This window comes from Rhinopithecus bieti, unplaced genomic scaffold, assembly GCF_001698545.2.
Source record: "Rhinopithecus bieti isolate Rb0 unplaced genomic scaffold, ASM169854v2 scaffold_32518, whole genome shotgun sequence".
In the NCBI taxonomy this organism is placed as follows: Eukaryota; Metazoa; Chordata; class Mammalia; order Primates; family Cercopithecidae; genus Rhinopithecus; species Rhinopithecus bieti.
In genome coordinates, this window is record NW_016814742.1 from 242,883 (window position 1) to 266,689 (window position 23,807).

The window sequence follows — 23,807 nt, forward strand, 5'->3', positions numbered from 1 at the left end:
CTATTTTTGATACTATTACAAATGTGATTTTCCTAATTTTTTCAAATAGTTAATTACTAATGCACAGAATTACAGCTGACATTTTATGTTGGTTTTATATCTTGGAAGTTTACTGAATTTATTCATTATTTCTAATAGTTTTTTTAATAGTTTTAAGCCACTTCTTTTAAAACAGTGTTTCATAAACTAGTTTTATTTTCTGAACTATTTCTGAACTATTTTTCTAATTTTTTTTTCTTAATAGTTGCTCTTTTGTTACAAGTAAATTACACTTTTATCCCCTTCACGTTTTACGTTTTGATGTCATAATTTTCACTTTTTTTTTTTTTTGAGACAGCATCTTGCTCTGTTGCCCAGGCTGGAGTGCAGTGGCATGATTTGGGCTCACTGCAAACTCCACCTCCTGGGTTCAACCCATTCTTCTGCCTCAGGCTCCCAAATAGGGGGGATTACAGGTGCACGTTGTGTATTCATTAATAAGTTGTGATAGCAATAGTTATTTTAGTACTTTTCCTTTTAATTTTATATTAGAATTAAAACATGATTTATACTATACCATTACTATATTTAATCATTCTAAATTTGAGAATGTAGTTACTTTTATCAATGAGTTCTATACTTTTATACGTTTTAATGTTAGTAATTCATGTTCTTTTTTCAGTTTAAAGTACTTCTCTAGCATTTTTTGTAAGACAGGTTGAGTGGTGTTGAACTCCTTCATCACCAGCTTTTATTTCTCTGGAAAAGTATTAATCTCTTTTATTCCTGAAGGACTGCTTCAGTATTCTTGGTTTGAAGGTTGTTTTGTTTTGTTTTTCAGCACTTTAAAAATATTATCTCATTTTCTCCTTGCCTGCAAGTTTTGTGCTAAGAATACATTGATAGTCTCCTGGTGGTTTTCTTGTATGTAAAGTATTCTCTTTTTGCATTTAAAATTCTTTCTTTGTCTTGGATTGTAATAGTTTGATTGTAGTGTGTCTCAGTGAATTTCTCTTTAGGTTTAAACTGTTTAGGAATCTTTAAGCTTCTTGTCCCTGTCTATACCTCTCCCCAGTTATGGGAACTTTGCAGTCATTGTTTCTTAAGTAAGAATTTGTCCTCTTTCTCTCTCTCTTCTCCTCCTGAGAGTTCCATTACCTGTAAATCAGTTCTCTTGACGATGTTTTAGAAATCTCTTAGAGTTTTTTAAATTCTCTTTTGTTCTCTCTACTTTTTCCTCTTTGACTGATAATTTAAAATGGCCTGTCTTCAAGTTTACAGGTTTTTTATTCTGCTTGATCAAGTCTGTTGATTGTGCAGTTGCATTTTTTTATTTTATTCATTGTATTCATCAGCTCTGGAATTTCTGTTTTATTTTAAAATGATTTTTACTTGTTGAACTTCTAATTCTGTCTCTGTATTACTTTTCTGAATCATTTACTTGTCTGTGTTCTCATGTAACTCATTGAGCTTCCTCAAAACAGTTATATTTTTTGTCAGGCAATTTGTAGAACTTCATTTGAGGGAGGGGATAGATTTCAGGAAACTATTGTGTTCCTTTGCTGGTTTCATGTTTCCTTGATTTTTTTATGTTACTTGAATTATTGTGGATGTCTTTGCATTTGAAAAAGCAGTCATCTCCTCCAGTCTTCGCTGACTGACCACAGAAGAGACCGCTTTCATCGTAAGCCTGGCTAGGGATTTTGAGGCTACCTGGGATCTCTTCTATGGATATGCCTGCTCCCCACCTCATGTTTCCTCTTGGAGGGGAATTTAGAAGTTCGTATGCCTCCTCTCAGTCCCGTAAAGGCAAGCTGTGTCCTGAGAGCTTCCATTTGTTTTCCTTAGGGTGATCCCCTGATGTGCTTAAGTTTGTGTTTCTTCTCCCAGTCTCACAACTTCAGCCTAGTGGTCACCACATGTATACAAGCCATCTGCAAGACACACTTTCTATCCATGGTGGTGTGCATGGAAAGCTGGTCACAGGTATGAAGGAGGCACACAGAGCATTGAGGGGGTGCCCATGCGCCAGTTGGGCCATTCCATGAGTGAGACATCTCAAGCAGCTTATAGGCAGGCTTCCTGAAAACGTCTCTGAAGCAGTCAGTAGGATCCATCCCTGTTTGGTTCTGCGCCCTGATTTCTGTTAGTTCCTACCTCTCTTCCCTGCTCCCAGACTCTCCCAACCACTCAGCCCTGCTAATCAGCTCAATGTTCTGGGTGAGGCATGGAAAGAATGGGCCTCTTGGGCAGTATCCAGCCTGGCTGGGCATACTGATGCCCCTTCACTATGCTTGTACTGATTGCCATGGGATAAATTGTGGGCAAAAGGGGGTCTCTTTTGGTTCTGAGCTGTACCACCTTAGTCGGAGGTATGAGGCAGGTGAAGACTAAGCTCTGATTTTTTTTTATCTTGCTCAAATTCCTGTCTAAGGGACCTGGGGAGTCACGCCCTACAAACCAGAAATTCTCATCAGATGAGGTTTATTTTAACCCTTTATATCGCAACTTACTTTGCAATCTAACTCTGGCATAACAAGCAAGAAAATCGAAATATTTTACCCTAAAACGTCTTTCTCTGCCATATCTTGAAATGACCCTGCAAAGCCATCCCTTGTGGGAAAAACATCCACATTCTATAGAAAAGCCCCTTTCTGCTTTGTTTTCCTTTCTTCCTTTCCAGATCCAAGAGATAATCAACTAAGCTCCAGGCGCCTTTTTAGGTCCAATAGGAAACATTTTACAACCTGCTGTCTCTGAAGTCTGCTATCTGGGAGATTCGTCTGCACAATAAAACTTGATGTCTGCAATCCTTTATCTTAACTTAAACATCTCCCTTCTATTAATCCCAGGTCTTCAGATAAACTCAACCAATTGTCAACCAGAAAATGTTTAAATTTACCTATAGCCTGGAAGCCCCCGCTTTCAGTTGTCCCACCTTTCTGAACCAAACCAATGTATTTCTTAAATGTATTTTATTGATATCTCATACCTCCCTAAAATATATAAAACCAAGCTGTAACACGACCACCTTGAGCACACGTTCGTAGAACCTCCTGAGGGCTGTGTCGTGGGCCATGGTCACTTTCATATTTCGCTCAGAATAAATCTCTTAAAATATTTTACAGATTTTGACTCTTTTCATCGATACAGGTAAAGTGAAACTCTTCTTCTTAACCTCTTCAGTGCATCTATTCTCAAAAAGTTTGTTCCAGTGGTGTACTGGAACTTCTCTGCTGGACCCCCCAGGCTCCCATAAAGGCATGCTGTTTCATTGATGTTTGTCAAAATTGATGCTTCTGTTGGGAGTTATGGTAGAAAACTTCTTTTCCACCATTTTCCTGATGCAATTCCTTAGACATGTTTTAATATATTTACCCATATGTACACTATTTACACATAATGACAAATAATATTGTTTAACATGGTCAATATCTACATGTATGGTATTATAATTTTGCTTTTTGTATCATATTTATATATGTTATTAAATATAGATTTTTGCAGTCCCTGTTCTGCCTTTCCATAACAATAGTTTTGGAACATTCCTTTCCTCTCTGTTTCTTAAAATAGATTGAATAGCTTCAAAATTATTTGTTCATTGAAAAATTTGTGAGCATTCACTTATAAAACCTGTTGTGTTACTTTTATTTTGACAAAGGAGGTAATTGAAAGTTGAAATGGTGACTAAAGATAATGGGAAATATTAAAAATATATTTCTTAACTGTTCCTATAGTAATTGCTTGTATATATTTTCTGCTATTGTTGGTCAATGTTAGTATTTTATATATTTTGATGCATTCATTTTTAATGTTTGAAAATCCATTAATATAAATTGAGAAAATATTATATTAATTCCTACGTTTTACATGTTGATGCTTTCTGATGCATTTTTAAAAATTTCATTCATTGCATTCATCAACTCTGGAATTTGTTTCAGCAATATCTTTGTAATGTAAAATTTTGCTTTCTTTTATTTTGAAATTAAATATGTGTGTTTTTATTCAGTGAAAAATAGCAAAAGATTGTGAAGAGCTTCAATAGTCACAAATGACAATGCAAGTAAATTGGATACTTCTGTACATTGGAATAGGCACCCACTCCCACACCACCACCAAATAAAGAATGCTATAGGTTAGTGAAAGAAAAATTGTGAAATAATGAGTGTAACATTCTATCATAGGCATAAAAAAGAGAGTTAATGCATTGTATATGTGAATAGAAAATATATAAGTAAATATATGTGTGTATTATATATGTATATATAAAATATATGTATGTGCATCCACACACATATGCATATGTAAACCTCCATTGAAACTTACAAGTTCATGATGGCATCAGTTGCCTTCTAAGAGAAGAGCTGAAAACTAGCCAGGTGATAATAGTGTAAAGGACAATTTTCACTATTCATCCTTTATATCTTTTAAATTTTGAAATATGTTTATTATGTGTATGTATTACTTACCCCAAAAGAAGAAAATAATATGTTCTTCCCAACTTCAGTTTTCTAATACTTGCCAGCAATTTAAACTTCTATCAGCAATTCATGAGACTACCCGTTTTACTGCACACTTATTAGTACTCAATGTTATTAGTCTTGATAATTGTTGACATTTTATAGGGTGAAAATAATTATATTATTGCTGTAATTTTCATTATCTGATCTACTAGTGAGTTTGGACATCTTTTCATATGTTTATTAGCCATTTGCATTTCCTTCTTTATAAATTGCCTTTTATATATTTGAATTGTTCTTATTTTTAGCAATTTGCAGAGTTCTTTATGTATTAAAGTTATTAGCATTATACCTTCCCCATTTCCTGCAATGAGTGTATATAGTTTTTATAATACGATAAATGTAATTTAAAATTCTATTGCCTAATCATTTAACAAATTTCACAGATAGTGCTTAGTAGCAATAAAATATGAGATAAATTCTTACACTTTCAGCATTTTATAGTTTATAGAGCTTTATCATGACATTCTATTTGGAAAAAAGGCTTACTTAATTTTTGAAGGTGACTCATTCATAATTCAAAATTTAAAGGATACAAAACTATATGTGAAATCATTTTCCTTGACCTCAAATGGCTGGGTCCCCTTTGCTAGTTAGTCAGTAATACTAGAAGCTTTTAATGTTCTTTCAGAGTATTTATGCATATAAAATTAAATGTGTATAATTTTCCTCTTTTGGAAACATACTAGGGACAATATGCTTCTTGCATTTTTATTTTATTATGTGTCTTAGAAAACATTCCAGATTAATATATACAGACCCATAATGGTACCCTATTTTATGGATGCATTACAATTTATTTAGCCAGTATCCACTTAACAAATACTTAGATTGTCTATGACTGTTTGTATCTTCCCTAGGTTCATATGTTGAAACCTAATTTCAGTGCAATAGAATTAAGACTTAGGGCCTTTAGGAGGTGAAAGGTCATGAAGGTGGAGCCTTCATGAATGGGCTCTTAAAAAAGAGATCCAAGAGAGTTAGAGAGTTCTTTCCATCATGTGAGGACACAGCTGGAAGGCTATGCTATGAGAAGTGGGCTCTTGTTAGACACTGAATCCACCAGTGACTTGATTTCTTGTACCTTCCAACCTCCAGACTGGGAGAGATAAATTGGTGTTTTTATAAAGTACCCAATTTATGATTATTTTCTTATAGCAGCCCAAATGGACTGAAAGCCATACAGAACTTAAGTATTACAAACAGTTGTGTAGAGAAAAATATTTTACATTTCTCTTTGCACATTTTGAAGCTATAAGATCTAAAACTTATATAAAACTGGTCAAAACTTATATATGTTTTGCATTTTAATAGATATCACTATATTGACCTTTCTTTAATAATGGCTATTTTCACATGCCTGCCAGTTCAATGAAATATCAGACTTTTTATTTTTCATAAATCTGATAGGGAAAGATAACATATTTGCATTTACCCTGTTATCATGTTTAATTAGATATATTACAATATAGTATATTATACTATAATCATATATTATTTTATATAGATAGAAAACTGCTTATATAATATATAACACCATTTGTAATTCCTTTTCTTTGAAATGCATATTTGTGTCTTCCAGGATCTAGGTCACTCTCCATTTTGTTAGAAAACACACAATTTTAATTTGGTTCCATTTAAAGCATATTCTCCTTTATTTATTGCTATATTTATGACTATTCACTTCTTTTACAATCATTTATGGGATAATCCAACTTTTCTTATTGAAAGGGAGACTAAACTTTATACTATATTTTCTGTGTTCTGGGATCCTTCTCTAAGATTTGTATTCTCTTTTATTGATCTATATGTTGATTCAGACTTATTACATGGTTTAATCATTGCAGTTTTATCATATTTGCATATATCCTTGTATTGTAAGTCTCTCCTCGTTGTTTTATATTTCTACGAAAAATATTGCCAATTTATGTTTATGTATGCATTTTGACATTAGTTTTCTAAATAATGCTCTCCACTCATAACAAGTTTTGATATTTATGAGCAGAAAAATGGATAAATTTATTATTGTAGTCACACAATGGAATACTACATAACAATAAACACAGTGAAACACTGCTAACACAGCAAAGCTAATTGTTAATGACACAGGTTAGAATAATAGTTTCTGGCCGGGCGCGGTGGCTCAAGCCTGTAATCCCAGCACTTTGGGAGGCCGAGACGGGCGGATCACGAGGTCAGGAGATCGAGACTAGCCTGGCTAACACGGTGAAACCCTGTCTCTACTAAAAAATACAAAAATACTAGCCTGGAGAGGTGGCGGGCACCTGTAGTCCTAGCTACTCGGGAGGCTGAGGCAGGAGAATGGTGTAAACCCTGGAGGTGGAGCTTGCAGTGAGCTGAGATCCGACCACTGCACTCCAGCCTGGGCGCAGAGCCAGACTCTGTCTCAAAAAAAAAAAAAAAAAAGAATAATAGCTTCTTTGTGAAAGAGGGGTGATACTAAATTAGAAATGTTACAAGGGAATCCATTAGGGTGATGGGACAGTTATATATCTTGACCGAGTGACAGTTACTTCATTGTATACCCAAACACCTCATCTGTTTATCATATATAAGTGAAATGACAAAGTGGTTGTCTATACATGTAATCTTGCTTAGTAAAGGATTTAGCATTGTTTGCACATTTAAAAAATAGTTTGAGTTTAAGTTATAAAGGATTTCCTACAACCATCCATACTTTAGCTCTATGACAACATAGGAAGTTTGGCAACTTGGGCCCACATTCCTACAAGGCAATAATCTGTTGAAGCTATGTATAAATTGTTCCACCTACAATGGAAAGATGATCTCTCATTCTCCATAGTTTTCTGCAATAACTATTGTCCATTTCATTCATTCCTTTTCTTGAATTTCAGCTTTTTAATATCGTTTATTTTGCTGAATTTTGTGTGCTTGTTCATCCTTGAATTAGCATTTGCATTTTTATTACCGCTCATTTGTTATGAAGCAAACCTCATTTGTAATGCCCATTAAATTCTGTTTTTTAAAAATTTCGAGTTATAACCTTGTCCTTGAATGCTTCTTTAATCAACCCAATTCTCTAAAATCTATTTGAATACCATTATAAGTATATTTAATCTGATTATCAATTAGTATGTAAAATATCTATTTATTGATTTTAATTCAAATACATGTTCTATATCCTGATTGGATTATAACACTGTTAAAATAAATCCAGTTTTAGATCATTCTTTTCCTTAGCGTTTACAGAAAGTTATGTCTAGTTAGTAATATTGTAAATTGTTTGAGCCTTAGACATTTTAGAATGACTATTTGAAAACCTAAGTATTTATCAGAAAGTTGGCAATGGAAAAATTGCTACTACGTTCTACTATTGAGTGCCCTCTTCAAGGTAGAAAAAATGTAATGTGTAGTCAGATATGTTTTGTTATAATGATTTATAAGAACTATGGCTTAGATCTAAATGTAGTAAAATTCAAATATTAATGGTTTTAAAACCAGGATACAGATTTAGAGAAGAATAAAGAAAGTGCTTTGGTTCTGAAAGTCTGCCAAATAGGGGAGGATGATGCAAAACTAATTTTTATAAAATGGAAATCGATACATTTTGTGGATTAAAAAGTAAAATAGCTGGATGCAGTGGCTCATGCCTACAATCCCAACATTCTGGGAGGCTGAGGCAGGAGGATCACTTGAGCCTGGAAGGTAGATTCTGCAGTCAGCTGTGATCACACCATCGCATTCCACCCTGGGCATCAGAGTGAGGCCCTGTGTCCTAAATAAAATAAATAAATAAATAAATAAATAAATAAATAAAAAGCAAATTGATGTCCCCCTTGCTTTCTAGTACAGAATCATAGAGGAAAAGACTGCATAACATTCACAGTGGTTTGTTCCATATCAAATCACTTCCCACAGAGGATTAGTCCTCATTTGGATTTTTTTTTTTTTTACTTTATTGTATATTTCTGTAAGATCTGTCATTACTAGGTAAGCACCTTTCAATATTTTATATTTCCTTTTATTGATATGATGCTAAAAATAGTCATTTATATTTTCCAGTTCGGATGGCACCAGAAAATTATAAGTCCTTGCTTTCAACTCTCTAATTAAGTGATTACAGAACTACAGCTTGTTGTGGCACTGATTCTGAGAACAGTCTTCTCTGTCTGAGGCATTCATGACAGACACAGTCACAGACAGCATGTACCCCATGGGACTAAGAAATTAAAAGATAACGTGAGCGATATTGTACCAGAAAAACCATTACAGTGATAAACAGAAAAAGACAATTTAGCCTAAGTCTTTGAGAAATCTCAAATAATGCTCAATATACTGAAAGGTTTAACTTGCCTGTGGGAAAGTCACTGAAGTCATCCCTAGATAAAAATCAGCCCTTGGATGGAAAAGAGGCAGGTAGTGAGGTTGTTTGAGTGTGACAATGACCTTTGGTGTCCAACTAGGTAGGTTAATTTCCTTAAAGTGTCGTTTATGCCCAGACATGATCAAAGCCATCTCCCATCTGTATCTGGAGATTAAAAATAGGTTATTGCATTGCAGTTTATTCTCTTCTCTTAAATGTGTATTCATCCTTTTTTGTTTTTCCAATGCAGAGTTTTGACAGCCTGTGATGTTTAAAAATATTTTGAAGTGGCTAAGGGAATATACTTAATCAATCTCAGCAGAAAATAATTAACTTTCTGTATGAAAATGCAATTCAGATTTTAATATGACTTTTTGATCTCAAAGACCTATGTTTATTAGCTTCATGTGACATTTGATAATTCACCTTGTTAGGAATAAATCATCAGTTTTGAGACATTTTTATTTTATGAATTTATATACATGGTAAGACACATAATTACAATAGAATACACTAGTGTTGCCTTGGTTTTCATACATTTTCTAAATTATAGATGTAAAATATATATTAAGTAAATGTGGCCAGTTGGAGACATGACTCTGAAAATGTAATGAAAAACAATGTTAATTAACTGACACATCGTACTATTTTAGTGGTTGAATATTCTTTTATTAACTTAAAAAAATATATTTACTTAATAAACTATTCTGATACATAGCTACTAGCTAAAAAGGCAGAGCTGTGATTAGTTTCACTATAACTGGGACTGCTATTTCAGGTTCAAATTGAAGGGGATTGTCAGATACCCAGAGATTTAGTCAATGCCAGGAGAAGGGAGTGGGTGGAGAAGGGAAGAAACTGGTAATATCCACAAGGTATGGCTAAGTCCCCTAAGGCAACACGCTGAAGACAGTTCAACTCTCATTCCAAGTGTGATGCACAAGTTGCTTATTATCTTTCTACAGTGTCTTTTCCGCCTTCAATTTGTATTCATTGTTGATTGAAAATTATTGTCACATGGAATCAAATATATTCAACTAGGTCACATTATTCCCTGTGATTTTCCCAAATCTTGTATCCGCTTCTGAAAAATCAATACTAGGAAAACTTTTAAGTGTATACCATTATAAATGTTATATATTATCAAAGAATGACATTCAAATATATCAGATTTCTCTACCAATGCCTATTTTGACATTTTGAAAGAGACTTTTACAAAACACATAAATATTTTGAGGTTTCTATCAAATATAGGCAGAAACTAAATACAGTAAACTTCTACAGAACGGTAACTATTTTTTTTGTCTATTTCCCCATAGTACCTTGTCCAACCAAGTGCACTTAACAATTATTTGTTGACCTAATTAAAATTGATACAATTATTTGGTTTTTGATAAGCTATTACTGTAATGAGCTTTAATGATCATCAAAACATCAACTAATGTATCTACCTAAATATTTCCAGTGGTGCTTCTCATCTTCATTTTAATATGCTCTAGAACATGAGCTCTAATAAGACAATGATACAAACATAGTGGGAAAACATAGTTAATTTGGGTCTGTGTTGATCTGAACTTCTGAAAGTTCTTGGATTATGGATCACGTAGAGAAACCTTAAGCATACTTACGGTTTAATAGTTTGTCTAGACTCCTAACTTCACAGTATTTAAACTACAAAACATGATGACATTTATAAACATCATGGACCCAGACCTGGCAACAGTTCTTTGGTACCAAAACCTGTAGTAAACTAACAGAAGTATAAATATGATCGATGATTTGGCTGAGGTATTTATGAGCCACTTAGTGAGAGAGGGATAGATCTTTCAATAGAGCCATATCTTCTGGTGTCTGATCTCTCAGCATTTGGTTTCTGAGGCTTGCCATCAGCTCGGCTTGATGACTTGTTAATATGCATGTGTACATCAATCACCATCTGTCCTGTAGCCAAGGCGGTCCTCATGGGCATGCAACCTCTGCAGTCCCACAGGGCCCCAAGCTCAAAAGAGTGCAGTGCTTGGTTTAATACTCCATTGTCACAGTCTTAAAATTTTTAATATATTTAAATTGGTATTTTTAAGTGAATTCCAGTTACACAATAGACCATGGTGGGAGTGGGAGGCAGAGGAAACTCAGTGTCGGTTTACATACAATTTTGGCTCCCAAACACCTCAGCCCTGGCTACTACTTCTGTTTCCCTCCATCTGGGAAAGCAACTGATCCTATCAGGCATTGGGGGTAAGGGGACTTGGGATGGGGAACAGGGGATTCTGTTATGCCAATGCGGGCATTCTGCCATTGCCCTCTGCCCTCAGTGGGGACCTGACTATAATCCAGAAGACCTAGGTCAGAGTTGGGTGCATGTACTCCCGGGTGTCTCAGGGTAAGTTTGGTGGTGGTACCCCTCCCCTCTGCCAAGGGCTGCCCAGTGCCCTGGTACATCCAGTAAGGCAGCTAGAGGCCATGTCTTAAAATTGGATGGAGTAAGCCCTTCTACCACAGTTTGGAGCAGCAAACTATTGAAAGCTGGGAATGCCTGGCTCAAATTCCCCATAGCCTGCTGCCAGCCCAGTGTTGTGCATTAGTTTGGCAACTCATGGAAGGGGGAAACTGGATATTCTTAGGTCCTAGCAAGTGCCTGCTAGATGCCTCCAATCCTGGGCTGGGCATCCAGGAGGCTGTAAGGGTCCTCATTCCCCAGTATTCTCATACCCAAGGCAGCACCCCTTCGAGGTGGCTCTATGCCTGGCCTCAACTCTCTTTTCCTCCCTCAAACCCTGCTTAGTATGAGTTGCATTTTAGTCTCTGGCTCACTAGAAGCATCCTCAAGAAATGAGATACGAAATATAAACTGCCGTTGTGGTTACTCCAGATGAGTTAAATGCCCTTATATTTGCATTTTAAACAAGCATTGCAGACTATAAATCTGAATGAAAAAAAATCCATGCTAACATTTTTCTTTCTTAGAATGATGTTAAATAACAGAAACACCATGATAAATTAAAAGAGAGACCACTGAAGAAAGGAAAAAGCTTTATTTCAGGATCTTGGCCTGAATCTTACTCTGTCATATTTGGCTGATAGATTGTACAGATGTACGTAGTTGGCTGATATGTGTAACACTGGGTAGGAGTGGAGATCTGGCAAGAGTTTCAATAAGAAGTCAACTGAAAAATATAGACTGGATTACTTTGGGTTGTTATAAATTTTCTTTATACTGTTATAAACAGTAGTGAGGACAAAAATATTGTGCAGGAAGTATGGATTACAGACTTCATATTGTCCTTTTCATCTCTAAATTTTATTATTTTAGAACATAAAGGCTGCTGTTGGCATAAGAAAAATTATCTCTGATGTGTTCTTCACTATTATGCACTATCACTGAAACTTGCCTTCAAAATCTATGCAGATTATAATAGTTCATTCATTTTAGTTGAAGAAACTTGATAGAGCTCCTTACACTTTTTTTCTGACACAATTTGCTGGTAGCTTAGAGAGAATGGAGTGTTATACAACATGAACAGATGAAAGAAGTAAAGAAAAAAATTATAAAGAATTCCCTGATTTGAGTCAATCACTCATCATACCAGTATTTTTAGTGTTAATACTTAGTGTCCATATTGAGAGTAGCTTGTGAGCTTTGGTAATTCATTTAATAACTCTGAACCTGTTTCATTACCTTTAATATGGTGATAATAATGCTTCAATTTGTGATAAAATGCAATTGCATATAGAAAATCCCCAGAACTGCATACCAAATAAAATTTAATTCCCTTTCTGTTTAAAATACCTTAGTTTAATAACAACTTCATAATGCACTACCCACATGACAATAGCAACGAACCTCTTGTAAAAACAAATTATTATAAAACCAATTTCAGGAGAGTAATATATATGAAAAGTAAGGAACTAATTAATTGATTAATTAATGTAATTCCCTTTTGCATTTTCCTTGAGGTCTTGAATCAGCCTAATGGGTATGAGGGCTAAGTTTTCAATTATCCACCAAGAAGGGCTTAGGCAAATGATTCTAATTATTTAGCTCAATATTTATTTAGATATATTATAGATAGGACCTGACATTACTGGATGATATACTGTTCATACTTATATTGCCACAGTCATCTAGGTGGGTTCCCTTTACTTTCTCTAATTGTTCTTGCCTCTAAGTAAGCAAAACAAGATAGATAGAAAACCCTTACCTTACTTTTTTTTTTTTTTTTTTTTTTTTTTGGTTAGGGCTCATGTCAATGACTTGATGATTCAGAAAACTATATTCAGGCTGAAATTGGTGAAGGCTATTGGGTATGTTCATAAATTATAAAACCATATGGTTTAGTTCAGTGCAGCCGGTTCTTTCCCTTTCCAATATGACTGCTTGAATAAATGCTTGTTGATTCAATTTATTGATGTGTTTCTTTACTTTTAAATTCTTTCTACTCTCACAACCACTTACCTTGTGCAGTAACCTACCATATGGTCTCACTCTCTCTAATTTATTTGTGATACAAACTACATTTTTTCTACTCTCTTGTTCGAGTCAACTACCTAAGATAAGGAATTGAAATCACAGGACATTTGAAGGGAAATAGAAAGCATTTTTCCAGAGTTTGGAATGAACCAAAATTTAAGATAGTACAGAGGCTAGGGAAAGTACAAAAGCCAACTTTAATACTCATACAATTTATTCTACAATATAGTGTTAGATATGCAGCCAAGTGTGTTTATTAACACCCACTACCCAAGTCTATCCCCTAAGTTAGCCCACTTAAATAATAGTTTGGAATTATAGCTGCTGATACTTAAGGAAAATTGGGGATTTAAGGGGTTGGTAAATAGAGAATATCTCCAGAGTTAATAGACTAGCCGTATTAATACACTCAGGTCAAACTTAGGAAATCAAATCTTTTTTCCCTTGCAGCAATATGTCAGCTTTCTCTACACCATTAAAAAGTCCTAGTAAAAAGATATCTCTGTGAAGCAGTGTATATCACTTCTGTCTAGAATTTTCCCATGATTGCTTAAAACATCATTTCAAACTCTTTCCAGCCCTCAAATTCTTTTCACAGCATAGCATTTTATAAAGTGGTTCAACTTCACCTACTTCTCTTGACCTTAGTTGTTATACTTCAATTAAAATCACATTCTTCCATATAAATCTACTTTAACATATGCATATGTCTCCATATCTGTTCCCCTCCCATGGCCTGAATCTGCAAAGCCATTTCCTTGGAATATTTTGCTTATCAAATTGTATTCTTTCTTCTCAATTTAAATGAGATATTGACTCATTGATTTTTACAATCAAAATTCTGAGTTACCTACCAATTAGGTGATAAAAATATGTATCAGGCTTCACATATCACAATTAAAATCAAGTTTGAAGCTCCATCATACAGATTTTTGGTTTCAGGAAAGGGGTTAACTAAATTAGAAAGATCCGAAGGGAGTATTTTGTTTTTGGAGAATATTGGTTTAGACTTTTCTGGAAAAAAACCACTGATATTCTGAGAACCAATAATGAGTGTTAGGGTATTTTAGACATTATGGTTCTCATAAAAATATGATACATGCCACAATTTTCATGATATATAATATAATTTTCTTTAAAAGGCAAAAAAAAAAAAAGATCTGACAAAGCTGACTTCAAGGAAGAGAAAACCACAGGCAAGAAAAAATAAAAATGATCATTATTTTGGAATCTTGAAGTATTATTTACTGATTTTAGAAAATGAACTTGATATTGCAAGGTTGAATGAAATAGAGTATGATACATGATGGGCAAGAGCAGCTGGCCAACAGAATGGGTTCCTCTCTGGTCACCAATGTCTTGATGGATATATCATGATTTAGAGTCTAATCCTAAGGTCTGAAAAGCTCAAAAGAAGATGAGGTCCACACATTCAGTTTTCCATTTTTTACACCAACCAAGGACACTAAGGCTGATGGAGAATATACAGAAATAAAAAGCATAATCTTGTATGCTTTGTGTATGTTCTTTTGAAATTTTCTGGGGGAAGGAGGCTTACCTACTAAAAATCACACCAAACACAATAGAATGGAGTGTATTAGGAATTTCCAAATGCTTCAATCCAATTTAAGCCGTCTCTTGTTTTGGTGATGAAATATACTAATTCTGTCATTGTGTTTGAATTTACTTGTTTCATTTCTCAGAAGAATACTTCTCCCATCTCTATATGATGCACTGGATATGGGCAAGGGGTGTGTGTGTGTGTGTGTGTGTGTGTGTAATTTAACTTTTTGCTATAATTCTGATTGTAGCACTAGGCACTACCAAGGAAAGACTATCTATGTGTATGTATCCTCCCAATATATACCTACTGTACCTATAAATTATGACTAGAATTTTTTTTAATGGAAATTAGGGTTTATACTCAAACATGAACCTTTAGAGACAAAGTACTATTAAAATTTGTATTTAAATCTGAAAAGCTTGGAATGAAAAAGTTTGACGGTATAATTTCTCCAGAAAATCAATTCCTCAGAACCTAATTTGTAAGAACATTACTTTTCTAGAATATGACATAACTGATACGCTCTAATTATTTAGAAATTTTTTTCATACATTTGTATATAGAAATGTTAAATAAACATGGAAAAAGAGCAAATACCATTGGTCTTGACATCCACTATCCCCGTGTTTTTTTTGTTTGTTTGTTTTGGTTTGGTTTTTGAAACAGGATCTCACTTTGTTGCCCAAGCTAGAGTTCCGTGGCACGATCACAGTTTACTTCAGCCTCAACCTCGCAGGCTCAAGGGATCCTTGCACCCCAGCCTCCTGAGTAGCTGAGACTACAGGTGTTGCCATCATGCCCAGTTAATTTTTTAATGTTTTTTTGGTGTTGTTCGTTTGTTTGTTTTGTAGAGACAGGTTGCCCAGGTTGGTCTTGAATTCCTAGGCTCAAGCTATTCTCCTGCTTTGGGCTTCTAAAGTTCTGGGATTACATGCATGAGCCACCACGTCTGGACTCTGTGTTTGAATTATATTAGTTAAGTGAAGGAACTGGATATTAAGCAGATTTTATATCTTTATGAGAAAAAAACAGAACACTTTTATAATAGTTTTTCACTATAGGAATAAACAAAACTTTCCTTTATGCAGGGATTTTCTAATATATGTGATTATCTTGTCTGTTTTTTCCAGTTCTACAATTTAAAAAGGTATAAGATAGTTACTATAGATATTTCCATGTGACTTTAACTGGAAGTTCTGAAATATCATTTAAAGAATACAGTATATTTATTAAATTTTATTTTAATCTAATTGTGAAAATTAATTATAATTCATCATTGCTATGTTCTCCTTTTTTAAATTTACATAAGAAGGCCTAGAGATGGGGGACAGTTACAGTAATATACACAGTTATAGGTTCTCTTTTGATATTTTATGAGTAACTTCATTCACATTTCTATGAAATACATTCTCTGCTCCTTCAAAAGTCATAATAGTACATATGACTTGAACTTAGGAGAAATTTTGTTGATCATGGGCTCCACTCTTTTAGAATGTTTCAAAGTTGGCCACTTTGTTTTCAAGTTCTTTTCTAAGACCTTCTTATTACACATATATTATAAAATTTAACCTTATTACATTATAGATTTTTAGAATTTAAAATCTTTATTACTTTTCTGCAATAAGAAATTAAAATGAACAACAAAATCTTAGAGTGTAAGACTGGTTAAGAAAATTTTTTCAACTTTGCTTTAGTGGACTAATCTGCAGCTATTTCAAATAATGAAATTAATGTACATGCATTAACATGGAAAATTATCTACCGTGTATTGCTATGTGAAAATAACGTTATAAAATACTATATGTGGAATATTATAGAATACCATATGCGGGATATATGGAATGCCGTGTGTGTATGTATGAGAATATATGGTCCATAAAAATACACACCCAGGGCTGGGTACAGTGGCTTATGCCTGTAATCCCAGCACTCTGGGAGGCTGACGTGGGTGAATCACGAGGTCAGGAGTTCGATACAAGCCTGGCCAACATGATGAAACCCCGTCTCTACTAAAAATACAAAAATTAGCCAGACATGGTCGTGGGTGTCTGTAATCCCAGCTGCTAGGGAGGCTCAGGCAGGGGAATTGCTTGAGCCTGGGAGACAGAGGCTGCAGTGTGCCGAGATCAAGCCAAGCCCTCTGCACTCCAGCCTGGGTGACAGAGTGAGACTCCGTCTCAAAATAAACAAACAAACAAATAAATAAATAAATAAATAAATAAATAAAAATAATAATAATACATACCCAGATGTGAATTGTGCATACCTTTGTGTAGTGGAATGTGGGAATAGGATAGAAATCAGAGGGCTTATACTTTTTACTATGTAACATATGCCTTTTTAAAAATCAGACTATGAATCATTTCTATAATTAGAATTTTAATTTGAAACTTATTAACTTTTATATGCCATATGGGTTTCTGGCCACTATTCATTAAATTCAAGTTCTCTCAGGGATTTACAGTTTAGTGGTAGAAAACCATAAACTGAGGTCAACTGTTCATCAAGTGATAGCTGAATCTGAGGCCTTCAACTTTACCTTCTGAAGTATGTGGGGATTTCTGCGGCATTTCCACATGATAGTATAAAATGTCAGCTCCTGAACTTTCTAGTGATGGATGAAAATTATTTGATGGCAGCAACTTGGCATTAAATATCTAGCTTATATTCAGAATGGCCACCATCTGTATTTTTACACTTCTAAAGAACTATTTTCCCTCTACTATATTGTAAGAATATTCTTTTGCACCTGCTAGAGGCTGTTTCTTGCAAAATTAGGCACTTGCCCATGAAAATGTATAATTAAGCATGAAATTAGTTACTTATTTTCTATGTAGATAGGTGACTACATAATTAAATCTTGGCACTTTGCTGATAAAATATTATGCTTAAAGAAAAGTTATCAGTGTAGGCTCTGAAGGGGTATTTGGTTGAAAAGTAGCATTCCAACCTTTTGGAATTACTTTTTTTCTCAGTATATTTTTTTCTGTAGTATTAAAACCAGAATCTTGCACCAGGCTGAATACTTTCACCGTAAATACTTCTTAATCATTAATGTGCCATTGTTACAACAGCTTCCACCACTCTGGCTTTTTTTCCACTCCACTTTCTATTCCATGGTTACCATGACTTTTTCTGATTACTTCATGATACTTGGAACCGTGTTTTTGGCTATAATAAAGCAGGAGGTTAGTGCTATAAAACCATTGAGATAAAACCTTTGGCTGGTTCCACTGGACCCCCTTTCATAGGTAGGCTTGACATTATGCTTGAGCAGGAAAAGAGGCTCTAATGCACTCCACCTAACTCATTTCAGACAAGCCTTGGGTTTGTGTCATTTGGAGCACATGACCTTGTGTGTAGAGGGTGTCCCCTATCTCCAGGTTTCCTCCGCTTTCAAGTCATGAACAGCAGATCTTGCCAACCACACTTACAAGTCTACATTTATTGCAAATTATTCAAATGGATGACATGCTTCTTGAGAGCAGGAATACATTCTGTGTTGTTTATATTAAACATGCCATTTATAGATTAAATGTATAATATTAAACATATATTAAATGAAGATGAACAATATTATAGGATAGTTATTAAGAATAAAATGAATAGGAACACAGTTTTTTCCATTTTCCTTGGCTCAGCCATTTATTATCTTATAAATTTTAGCCAAAGCTGAATGCATCTCAAAATGAAATAATAATGTGTGCCCATATCAAAAATAATGTTGTGATATTTGAAAACACACGAAAAGCCCCGAGAAAAATCCTGGGAAAAAAAACCTTATAAGAACTGAATATGTTTAGGTATTACTAGGCATTATGACTGGTGGTAAACACAGTAAAACTTTTGAACTAACTAAATTTACTCAAAATGTATTTTCTTCATTTGACTGCTAATATCCAGTATTATACAAAGATAGTCACTGTAGTGTTTAAGGAATACATATTAGCAATTTTGAAGTTATACTTTTGTTGTTAAAAGTGAAGCAATTTGGCATAGTTTCTTAAACTTTTCTTAATTCAAATGCCCACAACTAGCCCTAACTTTGTCAATGACTTGAGAAAATTATTTTCTGTATATACTCAAATCAATTATTTGAAGGAAATGTACCAACCTACACAGAAGCAACAGATGAAAATTATTCCTAATTATTGGGTTTTTAAGTAAAATGCCTAGCTGTACTAGGGCCAGACTTTTAAATAGCCAAGTACCTAAGCATTCTAAATCTAATTATTATTTTCTGTCCTTAAAACCTAATTACACCGAATGATTTAAGGCTGTTTACCTTAAATATTGATCTGCTATGGCTTATTTCATTTTATAACAATATTCTCCAAATATCTTCTAAGTGTTAGAAAAATCTATGTCTTAAAACACCAAACGGTAACATCATTTTATTATTGCCTGATTTTAAAATTGTAGATTTCAGCCATTTTAATTTAACTATACAACTATTACTGACTTTCTTGCTATCTAATGCCAAGTGTAAATTGGAATTGGAAATGTGTGTATAATTAAGCAAGCACAAATGTGCCTTTCAAATAAAATAGAAAAAGTGCATGCAGTTGTTGCCTAGTATTTTCAAAAAGTATGAAAAATATTACAAGGATAAAATTTAAAACTGCAACTAATTTTATACCACTGTTGTTGAAATAATTGATTTGTAAACATTGTGATTCTACTGTTGCCGTGTCTTCACTCTCGGGTGAGTGACATTTTTTTTTTTTTTTTTTTTTTTTTTGAGACGGAGTCTCGCTCTGTCGCCCAGGCTGGAGTGCAGTGGCCGGATCTCAGCTCACTACAAGCTCCGCCTCCCGGGTTTACGCCATTCTCCTGCCTCAGCCTCCTGAGTAGCTGGGACTACAGGCGCCCGCCACCTCGCCCAGCTAGTTTTTTTGTATTTTTTAGTAGAGACGGGGTTTCACCATGTTAGCCAGGATGGTCTCGATCTCCTGACCTCGTGATCCGCCCGTCTCGGCCTCCCAAAGTGCTGGGATTACAGGCTTGAGCCACCATGCCCGGCCCGGGTGAGTGACATTTTTAAAGACCAAATACACTATGTAAAAAAAAAAAAAATAAATTTAATGTATAGTTATATGTTCTTTGATTATAAAACTCCTACTTTATTAACTTTATCTTCATGTTTTAAGTGAAAACTGTCCTTTGAATTCTTCTTCTGAAACAGGAGACTTCATTTGCCTAAAATTTAAAACAAAACTCCAAGTGGTAAAAATCGGAAAAAAAAAGATGTCTATTTGTCTTCTAACATATGAGTGTGTGTGTGTGTGTGTGTGTGTGTGTGTGTGTATCACTGTCATTCTACACAAGGAATTACTTTCTGATACTTGGTTTGTTTATACATGAGTCTGTTGTTTTAAGATTTAAAATGATGTAAAATTTATTATTTGAATAGTTCCTTGCTTAAAAGTGTACTGTCATGCATACTAAAATAAAGATAAAATTTATGTAAACATAAAATAAGGTTGGTTTGGTCAATTAGTATATAAATATAAAATATCTTTGATTTGTTAGAACAATTGGGATTTTGAAATACATGAAAAAATGAAGTTACTAAATCATAAAGTACAAATTCAAACTATTAGAGAGATTGAACTATACTTTAAAATACGGAGGTGACATTTTGATGTTTTAAGATTATTAGGAATATGTATATATGAACATCAAGAACATTATGATATATATTCCTTTAAATTACAAAATGATCCTATAATTAATATTTAAAATGAATTCTAACATAAAGTTATAGATGATTCTCTATTAATTTTAGAAAAATGCTTGATTGCGAACTGTGAATCTTAGTCCATTGGACTTTAAAGCAAATTGATTTTTAGAGTTAACTCATGCATGTTTATCAGGCCACAATCAAGATATTGTACCTTCTTACATGAAGCGTATACATGTAGAAGTTTACCACAGATAGGAAGAAAAATTGTTCACCTATAGGTACAGAAGGAAAATCAAAATATGTGTTTGGCTCTATACCTCAGAATTATAAGGTCTCAGTCATTATCAAATGCTATATTTGAAGGTTATAGTGACATTTTCTTTACTCTTTCTCAGCAATAAATTTTTCTGTATTAACTCCATTTGTGGGCAAGCAAAACAGTTTAGCATGAAAGAATAAAACTTCCAGCTAATATCACCAATTTTGTCTGAAAGCATACCATGTACACACATCTTTCTAAAAAATATATTATTAATATTATTTCTGATGAGCAAATCATAATTATCTACCTTTATGGAGAACAGTGTGATGTTTTGATATCTATATACAGTAAAGAGAGATTAAATCAGGCAAAATAACATATTCATCACCTCCTTACCTAGAATCTTTTTATGGTGAGACATTTGAAATGTATTCTCTTATTCTGAAATATACATCATTATTGACTATGTCACCCTGCTGTGCATAGTGGATGTACTACTAATTTACATTCCCACTAACAATGTACAAGCGCTCTGTTTTCTTCGTATCCTCTCTGTATTTGTTATCATTAATCGTTTTGATAGTGGCCCCTCTAACAGGTGCGAAGTTATAGCCAATTGTGAGTTTGATTTTCGTTTCCCTAATTAATGATGCTGAGCATTTTTTCATGTACCTATTGACCATTGTATGTCTTTTTTTAAGAAACGTCTATTCCAGTCCTTTGCCCATTTATACATGTATTCCTTTTTTAGGACAGAAATGTGGGGTTTTGTTTTGTTTTGTCTTTGTCGGCCAGACCTAGGGTCCTGTTCGTACCCTCAAAGCTAAAAGCACAGTGAGTACAACACAAAATCTGTGTACGGTGGAAAAGGACAAACAGGTTCTCTAAAGAAAAATTTAGACTGTTTTAATCCAAAAGAAAAAGCCTTGAGTGGCCAAAATATAACGTATGTCCTCACATTTCATTTCTTAACTCATAAATATTTACATAAGTCTATCATCCCATATATTTATTCTTCAAAAGGTGGCCATATACACCATTTGATTATCTCACACAAAAAATAAAATAAAATATTTCACTTTTTACCCAGGGAGGTATCCAAATTCTCAACCTAGATACCAGGGTGACGGATACACTTTTCTGTCATGACTGACTTCTCACCATTGGCCAACTCGGGGCTAAATAAGTAATTAAATAAAAAGTAATCCAATATGTTTCATATGCTACTTTCATACTAAATGTAGTAACATAAAACACACTGAATGTTTAGTCAAGAGGAATGTGTTCATTTCCTAGCATTGCTGCAGGATTACTACCACAAACTAGGTGGTTTAAAACATTCCCAGTTCTGGAAAACTAAAAAAAAAAAAAAATGGACAAAATCATGCTCTCCATTCTCGTTTCAGGTTGTCAAGAGCAATGCTAGGCTTGCAGTGGCACAACTCCACTATCTGCCTTCATCCCACATGAGTGACTTACCTCTGTGTATCTGTGTCTTCACATAGCAATCTCTCTGTGTTATCTGTCTCTCCGTGTTCCTTCTCTTGTTACAAGAAATCTGGTTATACTGAATTAAGGGTCAACTCCACTCTCGAATGACTGTATTAACTAGATTATACATGAAAAGATCCTGTTTTCAGATAAGGGGATGTGCACAAGCATTTCCTATATCTTTCAGGGGAACAGAATTCAATTCACAACAGGAAGAAAGTTAATTCATTCACCACCCCATCATTAGTGTATAATGATCTATGATGATAAAAGGAAGCAACTTGTAAATATTTGAAAACAGTAGATATTACATTCAAATGAAGGTTTTAATTTTACACAGAAATTGAAAAGCCCAAGTTAAAAAAAATAAAAACTTATTATGAGACTTTAGAACCTGTTTTTTTTTTAGAGGCTTTTGAACTAGAATGTATTTGGTCTTTGGAGAGAGTTATTACAGTGTAAATTCATATTTAACAACGATATGCTGTCCTAATCCTTCCTGCTTAACTGAAGTTTTATGGCGTGGTTTTTCAAGGTGATTACTCAAAGCTCTGTGAAACATATTCAATTGATACATAATTATCGGAGAAATCAAAGGACAAGTGATTGGCTGGCTATTGTTGGAGCAAAGGGAAAGTTGCTGCTTCACTGCAACTTGTCAACCCTTTTCCCATTTGCCCGGAAAATTCTCACCAGCAGTGCTTGTGGCTGCAGTGTTTACTCCCAGATAACTTTGCCACAAAATGTCTTGCTTTTATTATTTTCACATGACTCTAGTATATCAACTTTAGAAACAAACGGTATTCTATTTATAACATTCTGTTTTTAGCAGTGGTATTTCTATTTACAAAACATAATAATTCTCAATCGCTAAAAATGTCAAATCCTAGAAAACATAGCATTCCTACATGTGATGTAAACATCCTTCTCAACGGATGATCAGTTATTGGCCGAAGGTTCGTTTGATGAATCTGATTTTTTCCAAAATAGATGATTCTGATGATTCAGATGATTCTGTTGTTAGTTATGTTTAGAAATAACCCCAAGAAGAGTTTTTATATTTTATTTTCACATTGCAAATAAGTCAGATTTACTTCAGCCTCAAAGTGGGGTGTGTGTGTGTGTGTGTGTGTGTGTTGCTCTGTCACCCAGGCTGGAGTGCAGTGATGCCATCTCGACTCACTGCAATCTCCACTCCCTAGGTTCAAGTGATTCTCCCACCTCAACCTCCCAAGTATCTGGGATTACAGGCCACACCACAACTCCCAACTAATTTTTGTATGGAGTCAGGGTTTTACCACATTGGCCAGCCTGGTCTCAAACTCCTGACCTCAAATAATCCGCCCTCCTTGACCTCCCAAAGTGCTGGAGTTACAGGTGTGAACCACTGTGCCAAAGTGTATATTTATGTAAAATTAAGTGAACGTTTGGAGGGAGCTACACTTCTTCTGTCTTAAACAGGGGGAAAGAATGCAATAGTGTTTTCATG